At 42.6% G+C, this 16,186-nt stretch overlaps 1 protein-coding gene across 5 annotated transcripts in view; it reads left to right on the top strand.

The window, feature by feature from the left end:
* aifm3 (AIF family member 3) overlaps nucleotides 1-16,186 on the top strand; it is a 49,923-nt gene that overhangs the window by 12,551 nt on the left and 21,186 nt on the right. The gene's annotated exons all lie outside the window — the stretch shown is intronic.

Here is a 16,186-nt window from a genome sequence, read left to right as displayed (position 1 = left end):
AGTTTCATTTTGATATTGTATGTGCGCGTGTGTGTGTGTACTCACGTGAGTGTGTGCAATTCATGTGTACCTAGGTGCTGAATGTGTGAAATGCCTGAGAAATTGGTTGTTTCAATCGTTGTTTCTGACCATGGAAACTGGTCCCCTGCAGGAGTGGACACCCCTCTGTAAAATTCTATTCTGGTTTTCCATGACATCACAACTCCTTTGGCCTAATTTGGAGGCAAATGCTGAAAGTAGCACAAATGCCCTGACACTACATCTCTGTAGTGCCGCTGCCAGCTACTTAGCGTTACATATTTCTTTAATTCTTCATTGGTTTTGAAGTTGACAGATAAACAAAAAATAGACTCAATGTTTCTGTGCATGTTTTTTTTCCCCAGATAGTGGTCTTTTTTAAATGAAGTAAATTCAGTTCAGTTTCAAGTTTGGTTGGAAGTTACATGGTTAACACCACTAATTGTAAGTAGATAGAACTTCTCTGGTACCACGTGGTATTCCTGCCTTATCCCACCAAGTGTACTAATGGTTACCCTCTGATTTCCACAACAAGTTCAACAACCTGACCTCTGCAGCCTGATCATGGAAAAAACACATTTCAGAGATCATATGTTACATTCCAGACCTAACAACTTTCAGCATCTATTGAATGGCAACTTAACTGTCTATTAGGCGTAGTATCTACATGGAACCTTGTTCATCTTGGACATATGCATTATTACATGAATTAACTGTGATGGAGTAAACGTTACTGTACAATTATGAACCTTCTGTTTCCATGGAACTGCCATGACCGAAGACACATTTTACAGTGGCGAAACAACGTAAAAGGCAACGTTAGATTCTGATCTTATCTTAAATAACTATAGTTTTTGGACAACAAACTTAAACAAGCATGCCAGCATATACAAGACAAATGGTGAATGCATTTAGTCACAAATGTAGGATAGTTTCCCATGCTTCTAGAGCCTCTCATTGGGGAATGTGATTAGCTCCAATGCAATGTTTATAATATATCCAGTGTAAAACTGGTAGCCTCTGGAAATAAACAAAGTCACTCAAAAGCTTCTTTCCATCCTTTGACCTAGAGTCGATGTCCACGCCCCCACAGAAATCTAATTAGCATAATACACAAATCCCCATTTAAAAAATTGGTCAATTTTAAACTAGAGATAGTCACACTAAGTGCAAACCACATGGGATGGCGTATCGCTGTAGAATGCTGTGGTAGCCTTGCTGGTTAAGTGTGCCTTGAATTCTAAATGAATCACAGACGGTGTCACCAGCAAAGCCCACCCACACCATTACACCACCTCCTCCATGCTTCATGGTGGGAAGCACACATGTGGAGATCATCCGTTGACCTACTCTGCATCTCACAAGATAAGGCCGTTGGAACCAAAAATCTAAAATTTGGACTCATCAGACCAAAGGACAGATTTCCACCGGTCTAAAGTCCATTGCTTGTGTTTCTTGGCCCAAGCAAGTCTCTTCTTATTGGTGTCCTCTAGTAGTGGTTTCGTTGCAGCAATTTGACCATGATGGCCTGATTCACGCAATCTCCTCTGAACAGTTGATGTTGAGACATGTCTGTTACTTGAACTCTGAAGCTTTTATTTGGGCTGCAATTTCTGAGGCTGGTACAGTGAGGAAAAAAAGTATTTGATCCCCTGCTGATTTTGTACGTTTGCCCACTGACAAAGAAATGATCAGTCTATAATTTTAATGGTAGGTTTATTTGAACAGTGAGAGACAGAATAACAACAAAAAAAATCCTGAAAAACGCATGTTAAAAATGTTATAAATTGATTTGCATTTTAATGAGGGAAATAAGTATTTGACCCCCTCTCAATCAAAGATTTCTAGCTCCCAGGTGTTTTTTATACAGGTAACGAGCTGAGATTAGGAGCACACTCTTAAAGGGAGTGCTCCTAATCTCAGCTTGTTACCTGTATAAAAGACACCTGTCCACAGAAGCAATCAATCAATCAGATTCCAAACTCTCCACCATGGCCAAGACCAAAGAGCTCTCCAAGGATGTCAGGGGCAAGATTGTAGACCTACACAAGGCTGGAATGGGCTACAAGACCGTCGCCAAGCAGCTTGGTGAGTAGGTGACAACAGTTGGTGCGATTATTCGCAAATGGAAGAAACACAAAAGAACTGTCAATCTCCCTCGGCCTGGGGCTCTATGCAAGATCTCACCTCGTGGAGTTGCAATGATCATGAGAACGGTGAGGAATCAGCCCATAATTACACGGGAGGATCTTGTCAATGATCCCAAAGCAGCTGGGACCATAGTCACAGAAAAAAATTGGTAACACACTACGCCGTGAAAGACTGAAATCCTGCAGCGCCCGCAAGGTCCCCCTGCTCATATACATGCCCGTCTGAAGTTTGCCAATGAACATCTGAATGATTCAGAGGACAACTGGGTGAAAGTGTTGTCGTCAGATGAGACCAAAATGGAGCTCTTTGGCTCTTTCAACTCGCCGTGTTTGGAGGAGGAGGAGGAATGCTGCCTATGACCCCAAGAACACCATCCCCACTGTCAAACATGGAGGTGGAAACATTATGCTTTGGGGGTGTTTTTCTGCTAAGGGGACAGGACAACTTCACCGCATCAAAGAGACGATGGACGGGGCCATGTACCGTCAAATCTTGGGTGAGAACCTCCTTCCCTCAGCCAGGGCATTGAAAATAGGTCGTGGATGGGTATTCCAGCATGACAATGACCCGAAACACATGGCCAAGGCAACAAAGGAGTGGCTCAAGAAGAAGCACATTAAGGTCCTGGAGTGGCCTAGCCAGTCTCCAGACCTTAATCCCATAGAAAATCTGTGGAGGGAGCTGAAGGTTCGAGTTGCCAAACGTCAGCCTCGAAACCTTAATGACTTGGAGAAGATCTGCAAAGAGGAGTGAGACAAAATCCCTCCTGAGATGTGTGCAAACCTGGTGGCCAACTACAAGAAACGTCTGACCTCCGTGATTGCCAACAAGGGTTTTTCCACCAAGTACTAAGTCATGTTTTGCAGAGGGGTCAAATACTTATTTCCCTCATTAAAATGCAAATCAATTTATATCCTTTTTGACATGCGTTTTTCAGGATTTTTTTGTTGTTATTCTGTCTCTCACTGTTCAAATAAACCTACTATTAAAATTATAGACTGATCATTTCTTTGTCAGTGGGCAAATGTACAAAATCAGCAGGGGATTAAATACTTTTTTCCCTCACTGTAACTTTAATGAACTTATCCTCTGAAGCAGAGGTAACTCTGGGTCTTCCTTTCCTGTGGCGGTCGTCATGAGAGCCAGTTTCGTCATAGCGCTTGATGGTTTTTGCGGCTGCACTTGAAGAAACAAAGTTCTTGAATTTTCCGGGTTGACTGACCATGTCTTAAAGTAATGATGGACTGCTTATTTGAGCTGTTCTTGCCATAATATGGACTTGGTCTTTTACCAAATAGGGCTATCTTCTGTAAACCACACCTACCTTGTCACAACACAACTGATTGACTCAAAAGCATTAAGAAGGAAAAATTCCACAAATTAACTTTTAACAAGGCACACCTGTTATTTGAAATGCTTTCAAGGTGACTACCTCATGAAGCTGATTGAGAGAATGCCAAGAGTGTGGATAGCTGTCATCAACGCAAAGGGAGGCTATTTGTTTAACACTTTTTTTTGGTTACTACATGATTCCATATGTGTTATTTCATAGTTTTGATGTCTTTACTATTATTCTACAATGTAGAAAATAGTAAAATTTAAAGAAAAACCCTTGAATGAGTAGGTGTGACCAAACTTTTGACTGGTACTCTGTGTGTTTGTGTGTGTGTGTGTGTGTGTGTGTGTGTGTGTGTGTGTGTGTGTGTGTGTGTGTGTGTGTGTGTGTGTTTCCTGATCTTTCTTATATCTCAGATATAGGACAGACACTTCAGAACAAACTTCCTTTAGAATTAGAGAGAGCATAATTAAATTCACACAGGACACCGGATAAGACAGGAGGAATACTCCAGATATAACAGACTGACCCTAGCCCCCCGACAGCATAAATACTGGAGGCTGAGACAGGAGGGGTCAGGAGACACTGTGGCCCCATCCGATGATACCCCCGGACAGGGCCAAACAGGCAGGATATAACCCCACCCACTTTGCCAAAGCACAGCCCCCACACCACTAGAGGGATATCTTCAACCACAATTTACCATCCTGAGACTGGGAACAAACTGATTAAATCAATGTTGTTTAAACATAATTTGTCAACGTATTGTGACGTGGAATCTATGAGGAAAATACATTGGATTTTTTAAAAGTCATCAACCTGCTGCAGTTTCAACTGTTGTTTTGAAGGTGAAATTTCACCCACAGGATTATGTCATCATGATAACCAATTTTCAACACAGACAAACTGCATAAAATATGTTGAATTTGTACATTTAAAACAATGTCAGATTTTCAATGTAATATCCACTATAAGACAAAAACTATACTGAACAGCAACTCCTACTGGAGAGTTGATACGTCTACAGCTATCCCTTTGGTTTCCAATCCAGGGCTTTAACCAAGTCTCCACTTAATAGAGTCACTGTTGCTATATAAGACATTGTAAAGGATAGGTTTAACAGAGCAAATGAAAGATACCCGTATTTCAATTATATATCATCAATGATGCTATTTAGGCCCATATAGCATTTGGGAATTAATCCACAGCTATTGTTTCAATTCAACCCAGGACTCAACTAAAACTAGACAATACATATAGACCAAGGGTGTCACGCCCTGACCTTAGAGAGACCTTTTATTTCCTCTAGTTTGGTTAGGTCAGGGTGTGATGTGGGGTGGGCAATCTAGTTTTTGTATTTCTTTGTGTTTGACTGAGTATGGTTCCTAATCAGAGGCAGCTGTCTATCGTTGTCTCTGATTGGGAATCATACTTAGGCAGCCCTTTTTTCCTCCTTCAGTTGTGGGATCTTGTTTTTGTACAGCTCAGTGAAAGCCTGCAGAACGTGACGTTGGTTTTCCTTTGTTTGTTATTTTGTTTAGTGTTCTGAGTATAAATAAAATTGAATCATGAGCACTTACCACGCTGCACCTTGGTCTCCTCCTTACGACGATCGTCACAAAGGGTTTCAAGCTTTGGTTGATTTCAAATGGAAATCCAGAAGTTAATAAAAAAAAGACAGTGCCTTCAGAAAGTATTCACACCCCTTGACTTTTTCCACGTTTTGTTGTGTTACAAATTGGGATTAAAATGTATTAAATTCCCCCCAAAATTCTCAACGATCTAAATCAAAAACTGTAATGTCAAAGTGGAAGAAACTCCAGTGGTAAGATACTGGCCTTGAGTTTAGGTTATTGTCCTGGTGAAAGATGAATTTGTCTCCCAGTGTCTGTTGGAAAGCAGACTGAACCAGGTTATCCTCTAGGACTTTGCCTGTGCTTAGCTCTATTCCATTTATTTTGATCAACAAAAAAACTCCCTAGTACTTGCCTATGATGAGCATATCCATAACATGATGCAGCCACCACTGTGCTTGAAAATATGAAGAGTGGTACTTGATTTGCCCAAAATAGCACGTAACGATAGGACGCATGGGAAGTAAGTAGTTCCATTTTGTACCGACCAAAACTGTGGTTATATGTAGAAACAAGACAACAAAGTTTACAGTAAGCCTCTAAAATCTCTGAATCAACATATCCCCAAGCAACTGGAAAAGCATGAGTGATCAGTTGTGTACAACAGCGAACCAATGAGTTGGTAAAACGGAGCGGTGACACGAATCCAAACTTCTACAATTTGTTAATACAAAGGTAGATTTGCTCGAAAAGAAAGTAGACGCTATCGTGTCAGACACGCACAAACAAGGCATTTGAATGAATGAATGAATGAACAAGATAACAAAATGAGTCTTTTGGAAACAAAGTTGCAAACAGTAGAAGATGAATTGGACCAGCAAGAAAATAGAATTAGACGAAACAGCATGAGAATATTGTCCTTACCGGAAGACGAGGAAAAAGGTGACCATACCAGCTATGTGATCAACCTGATATCAGAGGAACTTCACGTGGCTATATCACGATGCCACGGGATCGGCATTAAACAAAATAACACTAAATACCCAAGCATGGTAACCTTCAAACGGTGGAACTATCAAACCAAAATAAACATTCTGAGATCACAGGGGGGAAAGGAGATCAAAATCACCGGTTGGTCCATTCGATTCGTCCAGGACCTGTCTGCTAAGCTGAAAGAGAGATGCAAGGAATACATTCCGATCAGACAGTCACTGGAGGAAAAGGGGATCAAGCCTCAGCTCTGTTCCCAGTAGTGCAGTGGGTATGGAAGGGAACGCAAAGGATGGAATTCACAAGCGCCATTGAAGCCCTAGCTACAAGAAACCTTCCCAGTTGAAGGAGGAGAGCCCCCTGCTCCGAGAAGCGGACGAAGTAGGAAAAAACAATGAGTGCACTAGGCTACATACAGGAATCCCTAAGACCAGCTTATTGAAAATTGAGACCATATCCTTTCCCCCTCCCCCCAATACAATCTACAGTCATGGCCAAAAGTTTTGAGAATGACACACATATTAATTTTCACAAAGTATGCTGCCTCAGTTTGTATGATGGCAATTTGCATATACTCCAGAATGTTATGAAGAGTGATCAGATGAATTGCAATTAATTGCAAAGTCCCTCTTTGCCATGCAAATGAACTGAATCCCCCCCAAAACATTTCCACTGCATTTCAGCCCTGCCACAAAAGGACCAGCTGACATCATCAGTGATTCTCTCGTTAACACAGGTGTGAGTGTTGATGAGGACAAGGTTGGAGATCACTCTGTCATGCTGATTGAGTTCGAATAACAGACTGGAAGCTTCAAAAGGAGGGTGGTGCTTGGAATCATTGTTCTTCCTCTGTCAAACATGATTACCTGCAAGGAAACACGTGCGGTCATCATTGCTTTGCACAAAAAGGGCTTCACAGGCAAGGATATTGCTGCCAGTAAGATTGCACCTAAATCAACCATTATCGGATCATCAAGAACTTCAAGGAGAGCGTTTCAATTGTTGTGAAGAAGGGTTCAGGGCGCCCAAGAAAGTGCAGCAAGCACCAGGACCGTCTCCTAAAGTTGATTTAGCTGCGGGATCGGGGGCACCACCAGTACAGAGCTTGCTCAGGAATGGCAGGCTGGTGTGAGTGCATCTGCATGCACAGTGAGGCAAAGACTTTTGGAGTATGGCTTGGTGTCAAGAAGGGCAGCAAAGAAGCCACTTCTCTCCAGGAAAAACATCAGGGACAGACTGATATTCTGCAAAAGGTACAGGGATTGGACTGCTGAGGACTGGGGTAAAGTAATTTTACATTTACATTTACATTTAAGTCATTTAGCAGACGCTCTTATCCAGAGCGACTTACAAATTGGTGCATTCACCTTATGATATCCAGTGGAACAACCACTTTACAATAGTGCATCTAAATCTTTTAAGGGGGGGGGGGTTAGAAGGATTACTTTATCCTATCCCAGGTATTCCTTAAAGAGGTGGGGTTTCAGGTGTCTCCGGAAGGTGGTGATTGACTCCGCTGTCCTGGCGTCGTGAGGGAGCTTGTTCCACCATTGGGGTGCCAGAGCAGCGAACAGTTTTGACTGGGCTGAGCGGGAACTGTGCTTCCTCAGAGGTAGGGAGTCGAGCAGGCCAGAGGTGGATGAACGCAGTGCCCTTGTTTGGGTGTACGGCCTGATCAGAGCCTGAAGGTATGGAGGTGCCGTTCCCCTCACAGCTCCGTAGGCAAGCACCATGGTCTTGTAGCGGATGCGAGCTTCAACTGGAAGCCAGTGGAGAGAGCGGAGGAGCGGGGTGACGTGAGAGAACTTGGGAAGGTTGAACACCAGACGGCCTGCGGCGTTCTGGATGAGTTGTAGGGGTTTAATGGCACAGGCAGGGAGCCCAGCCAACAGCGAGTTGCAGTAGTCCAGAAGGGAGATGACAAGTGCCTGGATTAGGACCTGCGCCGCTTCCTGTGTGAGGCAGGGTCGTACTCTGCGAATGTTGTAGAGCATGAACCTACAGGATCGGGTCACCGCCTTGATGTTAGTGGAGAACGACAGGGTGTTGTCCAGGATCACGCCAAGGTTCTTAGCACTCTGGGAGGAGGACACAAGGGAGTTGTCAACCGTGATGGCGAGATCATGGAACGGGCAGTCCTTCCCCGGGAGGAAGAGCAGCTCCGTCTTGCCGAGGTTCAGCTTGAGGTGGTGATCCGTCATCGACACTGATGTCTGCCAGACATGCAGAGATGCGATTCGCCGCCTGGTTATCAGAAGGGGGAAAGGAGAAGATTAATTGTGTGTCGTCTGCATAGCAATGATAGGAGAGACCATGTGAGGATATGACAGAGCCAAGTGACTTGGTGTATAGCGAGAATAGGAGAGGGCCTAGAACAGAGCCCTGGGGGACACCAGTGGTGAGAGCGCGTGGTGCGGAGACAGATTCTCGCCACGCCACCTGGTAGGAGCGACCTGTCAGGTAGGATGCAATCCAAGCGTGGGCCGCGCCGGAGATGCCCAACTCGGAGAGGGTGGAGAGGAGGATCTGATGGTTCACAGTATCAAAGGCAGCAGATGGGTCTAGAAGGATGAGAGCAGAGGAGAGAGTTAGCTTTAGCAGTGCGGAGAGCCTCCATGACACAGAGAAGAGCAGTCTCAGTTGAATGCCCAGTCTTGAAACCTGACTGATTAGGATAAAGAAGGTCATTCTGAGAGAGATAACAGGAGAGCTGGCCAAGGACGGCACGTTCAAGAGTTTTGGAGAGAAAAGAAAGAAGGGATACTGGTCTGTAGTTGTTGACATCGGAGGGATGAATCCCCTTTCCGATTGTTTGGGGCATCTAGAAAAAAGCTTGTCCGGAGAAGACAAGGTGAGCGCTACCATCAGTCCTGTGTCATGCCAGCAGTAAAGCATCCTGAGACCATTCATGTGTGGGGTTTCTTCTCAGCCAAGGGAGTGGGCTCACTCACAATTTTGCCTAAGAACACAGCCATGAATAAAGAATGGTACCAACACATCCTCCGAAAGCAACTTCTCCCAACCATCCAGGAACAGTTTGGTGACGAACAATGCCTTTTCCAGCGTGATGGAGCACCTTGCCATAAGGCAAAAGTAATAACTAAGTGGCTCGGGGAACAAAACATATATATTTTGAGTCTTCGGCCAGGATACTCCCCAGACCTTAATCCCATTGAGAACTTGTGGTCAATCCTCAAGAGGTGGGTGGACAAACAAAAACCCACAAATTTTGACAAACTCCAAGCATTAATTATGCAAGAATGGGCTGCCATCAGTCAGGATGTAGCTCAGAAGTTAATTGACAGCATGCCAGGGCGGATTGCAGAGGTCTTGAAAAAGAAGGGTCAACACTGCAAATATTGACTCTGCATCAACTTCATGTAATTGTCAATAAAAGCCTTTGACATTTATGAAATGCTTGTAATTATACTTCAGTATTCCATAGTAACATCTGACAAAAATATCTAAAGACACTGAAGCAGAAAACGTTGTGGAAATTAATATTTGTGTCATTCTCTCAACTTTTGGCCACGACTGTAGACTGCTGCCATATGCACAGTATATAGACTCATTGAACACTGGTCACAATTTGTTTCTGTAGTTAAAAACAGGTAAGATTAGCATTCCTGTAACATTATTTTGTTAATTTTATTTGATATCTGAGAAATTAAGCTAATCAATTACTAACTTTATAAACTCAGCAAAAAAAGAAACGTCCCTTTTTCAGGACCTTGTCTTTCAAAGATAATTCATAAAAATCCCCAAAACTTCACAGATCTTTATTGTAAAGGCTTTAAACATGGTTTCCCATGCTTGTTCAATGAACCATAAACAATTAATGAACATGCACCTGTGGAACGGTTGTTAAGACACTAACAGCTTACAGACGGTAGACAAATAAGGTCACAGTTATGTAAACTTAAGACACTAAAGAGGCCTTTCGACTGACTCTGAAAATCACCTAAAGAAATGCCCAGGGTACCTGCTCATCTGTGTGAACGTGCCTTAGGCATGTTGCAAGGAGGCATGAGGACTGCAGATGTGGCCAGGGGAATAAATTGCAATGTCCGTACTGTGATGCCTAAGACAGCGCTACAGCGCTATTTTTGAATGACTACCTCTTCTCTGTACCCCACACATACAATTATCTGTAAGGTCCCTCAGTCAAGCAGTGAATTTCAACCACAGATTCAACCACAAAGTCCAGGGAGGTTTTCCAGTGCCTTGCAAAGAAGGGCACCTATTGGTAGATGGGTAAAAACAGACATTGAATATCCCTTTGAGTATGGTGACGTTATTAATTACATTTTGTATGGTGCATCAATACACCGTCACTTAAAATATACAGGCGTCCTTCTTAACTCAGTTGCCGGAGAGGAAGGAAACCACTCAGGGATTTCACCATGAAAAGAAGGAAGCCTGTACAGAATAAAAAAAAATCCAAAACATGCATCCTGTTTGTAACAAGGTACTATAGTAATACTGCAAAAACAGTGGCAAAGCAATTCACTTTTTGTCCTGAATACAAATGTTTGGGACAAATCCAATACATCACAATGGAGCTAAGCATAGGCAAAATCCTAGAGGAAAACCGGGTTCAGTCTGCTTTCCACCAGACACTGGGAGATGAATTCACCTTCCAGCAGGACAATAACCTGAAATTTAAGGCCAAATCTACACTGGAGGTGCTTACCAAGAAGATGGTGAATGTGGCTGAGTTAGATCTTCAAGTAGATTTAAGTAAAACATGTATGAAAGACTTGCAAATGGTTGTCTAGCAATGATCAACAAACAATTTCAAAGAGCTTGAAGAATTTTGAAAAGAATAATGTGCAAATGTTGCACAATCCTGGTATGGAAAGCTCTTAGAGAATTACCCAGAAAGGCTCATAGCCGTAATCGCTGCAAAAGGTGCTTCTACAAAGTATTAACACTGGTGTGAATGCTTATGTAAATGTATATATTTCTGTGTTTTAATTTTCAATACATTTGCAAACATTTCTAAAAACCTGTTTTCACTTTAATTATGGGATATTTTGTATATATGGGTGAGGGGAAGAAAAATATTGAATCCATTTTGAATTCAGGCTGTAACAACAATGTGGGATAAGTCAAGGGGAATGAATACTTTCTGAAGGCACCTTATTCTCGACATAGCTCATCCTACTTAACTACTGCTGTACAAATATTTTCCTACTTATATATTGTCCATACTGTCTATACATGTCTATATTCCGGACTCTGACATTGCTCGTTCTGATATTGTTTGTTCTGATTGTAAATGTTTTTTTAATTTGGGGGGGGTGGGATTATTTGTGTATTAGTATTCTACTGTTAGACACTTACTGCTGGAGCTAGAAACATAAGCTTTTCACTGCACCTGCTTTAACATCTGCTAATCTGTGTACGCAACAAATACAATTTTGATTTGGGAGAAAAAGGTCAAGCCGTAGGGTAGTTCTGTGTAAGTGAGACCAGTGGACTCCATAGGCTGAGTAAATGAGGAGCTCATGTCGTCAACCTTTTTTTCAAAGAGATGGAGGAGGAGAGGAAAAGACTCCCAGAGTTGGAGACAGAGGCTTGGAATTTAGAGTGATAGAAAGCAGCTTTAGCAGCAGATACAGAAGAAGAGACGGTAGAGAAGAGGGAGTGGAAGGATGATAGGTCCTCCGGAAGTTTAGATTTCCTCCATTTTCGCTCAGCTTTCCACAGCCCTATTCTATGAGCATGCAGTGAGTCTCAATGTTAAATAATTTCTGGGTAACAATTAAGTACCTTACTGTAATAGTTTTCCTTTTAAAATTGTAAAAAATGATTTCTCAAGCTATAATTTTGCTAGGACTGTCTGGAGGAGGTCTGAGTGAAGGGCCCAATTGGAGGGCTATGTAACCTGAAAACTAGCTGTTATTGGCAGTTTAGAACTCTCTTTGTTATTGGTCTGTTGACGTATACCGCCTGGTGATGTCAGCAGGCAAGCCAAAACTCCACCCATGTAAAACCTGCTGATTAGACGATCCTGTTTCAATTGTAATTTCAACCAAATGGAAATAACAGTAATATTTTTTCTTCTTCTGACTTTTACAGCGTTACTTTCATCAGTTGTTGTACAATATGATACAAAGCATAGGGGAAACAACATTTTGACTGCACTGGGCCTTTAAGGTGAAAATGGCACCCTACTGTATGGTTGCTTGAGGAACCAAAATCATTTCTGATACAGATTTACTGAAGCTACTGTACATCTGACTCTTGATGTCACTGAATGCCCAAGGCAGTTCAGTGAAGGTGGCCTGCTGTATATGTGTGTGGGTTTCATCATGACCTGGATGGGTCAACATTCTCCTGCAGTATAATGTTTTTTTTCACCTTTATTTAACCAGATGGGCTAGTTGAGAACAAGTTCTCATTTACAACTGCGACCTAGCCAAGATAAAGCACAGCAGTTTGACATATACAACAACACAGAGTTACACATGGAATAAACAAACATACAGTAGAAAAAATAAAAATCTATATACAGTGAGTGCAAATGAGGTAAGATAAGGGAGGTAAGGCAATAAATAGGCCATAGTGGTGAGGTAATTACAAGATAGCAATTAATCACTGGAATGGTAGATGTGCAGAAGATGAATGCGCAAGTAGAGATACTGGGGTGTAAAGGAGCAAGATACATAAATAAATACAGTATCGGGATGAGGTAGTTGGATGGACTGTTTACAGATGGGCTATGTATAGGTGCAGTGATCTGTGAGCTGCTCTGACAGCTGGTGCTTAAAGCTAGTGAGGGAGATACGTCTCCAGCTTCAGTGATTTTTGCAGTTTGTTCCAGTCATTGGCAGCAGAGAACTGGTAGGAAAGGCGACCAAAGGAGGAATTGGCTTTGAGGGTGACCAGTGAGATATTCCTGCTGGAGTGCGTGGTACGGTTGGGTGCTGCTATGGCGACCAGTGAGCTGAGATAAGGCGGGGCTTTAACTAGCAGAGACTTGTAGATGACCTGGAGCCAGTGGGTTTGGCGACGAGTATGAAGCGAGGGCCAGCCAACGAGAGCGTACAGGTCGCAGTGGTGGGTAGTATATGGGGCTTTGGTGACAAAACGGATGGCACTGTGATAGACTGCATCCAATTTGTTGAGTAGAGTGTTGGAGGCTATTTTATAAATGACATTGCCGAAGTCGAGGATCGGTAGGATGGTCAGTTTTACGAGGGTATGTTTGGCAGCATGAGTTTGTTTGGCAGATGCTTTGTTTGGCAGATGTTTGGCAGATGCTTTGTTGCGAAATAGGAAGCCGATTCTAGATTTAATTTTGGATTGGAGATGCTTAATGTGAGTCTAAAAGGAGAGTTTACAGTCTAGCCAGACACCTAGGTATTTGTAGTTGTCCACATATTCTAAGTCAGAAGGGTCCAAAGAAGGGCCAGAAGTATACAGAATGGTGTCGTCTGCGTAGAGGTGGATCAGAGAATCACCAGCAGCGAGAGCGACATCATTGATGTATACAGAGAAAAGAGTCGGCCCGAGAATTGAACCTTGTGCCACCCCCATAGAGACTTATCTAGAAGAAAAAGAAACGCACACCTATTAAGGCGAGGTGCTGGCTAGCGGAGTAGAAAACTTGAAAATTAGGGAGAGCCGCACACTCTAGGAGCTCAGATGGAAAAATGTAATATCCAACATTTCGACAGCCAAGCTGATTTCATCAGGGTATCATCACAAACACTGAGAGATGACTCGTTTATATAGTGTCAAAAGACACACAGGTGTCTGTAATCATGGCCAAGTGTGGCCTAATATCATTGGTTAATTCTCAAATATAAAAATGGCATACAAAGAACAGCATACAAAAAAACAAATGGATAGCATACGATCATAAATTAATTTTAGACTACACAAGCTTACAAACAATTACAATGGCAAAGTCACAATAATCACAAGAATGGCTTAAGATCAAAGTCTATGTTGAGACCGAAGGGTGCAAGGGTCTTTAAGTTAAAGATCCAGGCAGCCTCTCGTTTTAACAATGAATTATCAAGGTCACCCCCTCTCCTAGGGAGGGTGACATGTTCGATGCCAATATAACGCAGAGACGAAATCGAGTGGTTTGCTTCCAAAAAGTGGGCCACAACCCCCATAGAGCCAGAGGTCCGGACAACAGGCCCTCCGATTTGACACACTGAATTCTGTCAGAGAAGTAGTTGGTGAACCAGGCGAGGCAATCATTTGAGAAACCAAGGCTGTTGAGTCTGCCAATAAGAATGTGTTGATTGACAGAGTCGAAAGCCTTGGCCAGGTCAAAGAATACGGCTGCACAGTAATGTCTCTTATCGATGGCGGTTATGATATCATTTAGGACCTTGAGCGTGGCTGAGGTGCACCCATGACCAGCTCTGAAACCAGATTGCATAGCGGAGAAGGTACGGTGGGATTCGAAATGGTCGGTAATCTGTTTGTTGACTTGGCTTTCGAAGACCTTAGAAAAGGTGGAGGTGCAGGTGTGGAAAGTTGTTATATCTGGGAATCCCATTTTTTCCCCCCTTATTTTACCTGGTGTGTGATACCAACCCCTCAGGAGTGCCACATCGGTGATCAAGTTAGGTGCTATTGGCTGTGGTGCAGTTAAGTGTTCATGCAGTTGGAGTCCTCAACTGGAGTCTGTTGAGAAATGAAGCATGTTTACCTGGGCTGCTCAAAAAATGTAAAGTCCCTTTTCTGAGAAATGGAGGTGGCCATCGATTTGAATTTGGTCCTCTGTGTTTAACATTCTTGTTGATTTAAAAAATAATTTATTCTTTTTTTAAACATTTGGTTTCTCACACATCCATACTTAGGCAGTACCCCCACCCATCACCACCCTAAGGTTTGAGCCATAATGGCTTATTCCCAGCTACATTCCAGTGAAAGGTATTACATTTGTGGGGAGAAGTGAGTGAAACTGACAGCTTGTTTTCAGGAAGGATCATTAGCACTGCTTGGGGACAGGCCCAATGGTGAGTGACTGGGATCTGCGTCATGTTGTGAGGACCAAATCTGCTTAACCTACTTTGGGTTAGCACAAAATATCTCGGGCTTGCTTGAACCTCATAATAGCAGCCTTTCTGGTGCAGTTTTGATGTTCATAAAATATTAATTTGTACAGAATTATTGATATGGCAACATAGAAGATATAGTGCTCTTCCCTTACAAAAAATACTATATATATATATATATATATATATATATATAGTTGAAATTTCAGATGTGGTTTTTGGACACCTGTGAAGTTTTCCCTTTTTTCCCTAAATTCCCCATGTGACATTTTTCCCCAGGTTTATTTTCTATTACTTCCAGCTACAGCTGGTCTCCCATCCAGGGACCAACCAGCTATACAGTGGTTGTTTACATTTACTTTGTTTACAAACATTGGTGTAAAACAAGCTTATATTTTGTGTTCTGATGGGGTATGACAGTTAAACTAAGCTCATGAGGCATTTATACATTGTACACTGAGTATACCGAACATTAGAAACAGCTTCTTCATATTGAGTTGCACCCCCCCCCCCCCATTTTGCCCTCAGAACAACCTGAATTCGTCAGGGCATGGACTCTACAAGGTGTCAAAAGCGTTCCACAGGGATGCTGGCCCATGTTGACTCCAATGCTTCCCACAGTTATGTCAAGTTGGCTGGATGTCCTTTGGGTGGTGGACCGTTCTTGATACACACGGGAAACTGTTGAGCGTGAAACCCAGCAGCGTTGCAGTTCTTGAGACAAACCGGTGCGCCTGGCACCTACTACCATACCCCGTTCAAAAGGCACTTACATTTTTTTGCCTTGCCCATTCACCCTCTGAATTGCACACATACACAATCCATGTCTTAATTGTCTCAAAGCTTAAAACTCCTTCTTTAACCTGTCTCCTCCTCTTCATCTACACTGATTGAAGTGGATTTAACAAGTGACATCAATAAGGGATCATAGACTGACCAGTGAATCCAGGTGAAAGCTATGTCATGGAAAGAGCAGTTGTTCTTAATGTTTTGTATAATCAGTGTATTCTTCAAGAATTTATGGGTTCATATTTACAAGTCCAAAAACGGATGTAGCAACTAAGGATTGCCCCTTTTACAGGCAGTGACCT

The sequence above is a fragment of the Salmo trutta genome, chromosome 9 (genome assembly GCF_901001165.1).
Source record: "Salmo trutta chromosome 9, fSalTru1.1, whole genome shotgun sequence".
NCBI lineage: Eukaryota > Metazoa > Chordata > Actinopteri > Salmoniformes > Salmonidae > Salmo > Salmo trutta.
This window is presented reverse-complemented; position numbering and strand designations above follow the sequence as displayed.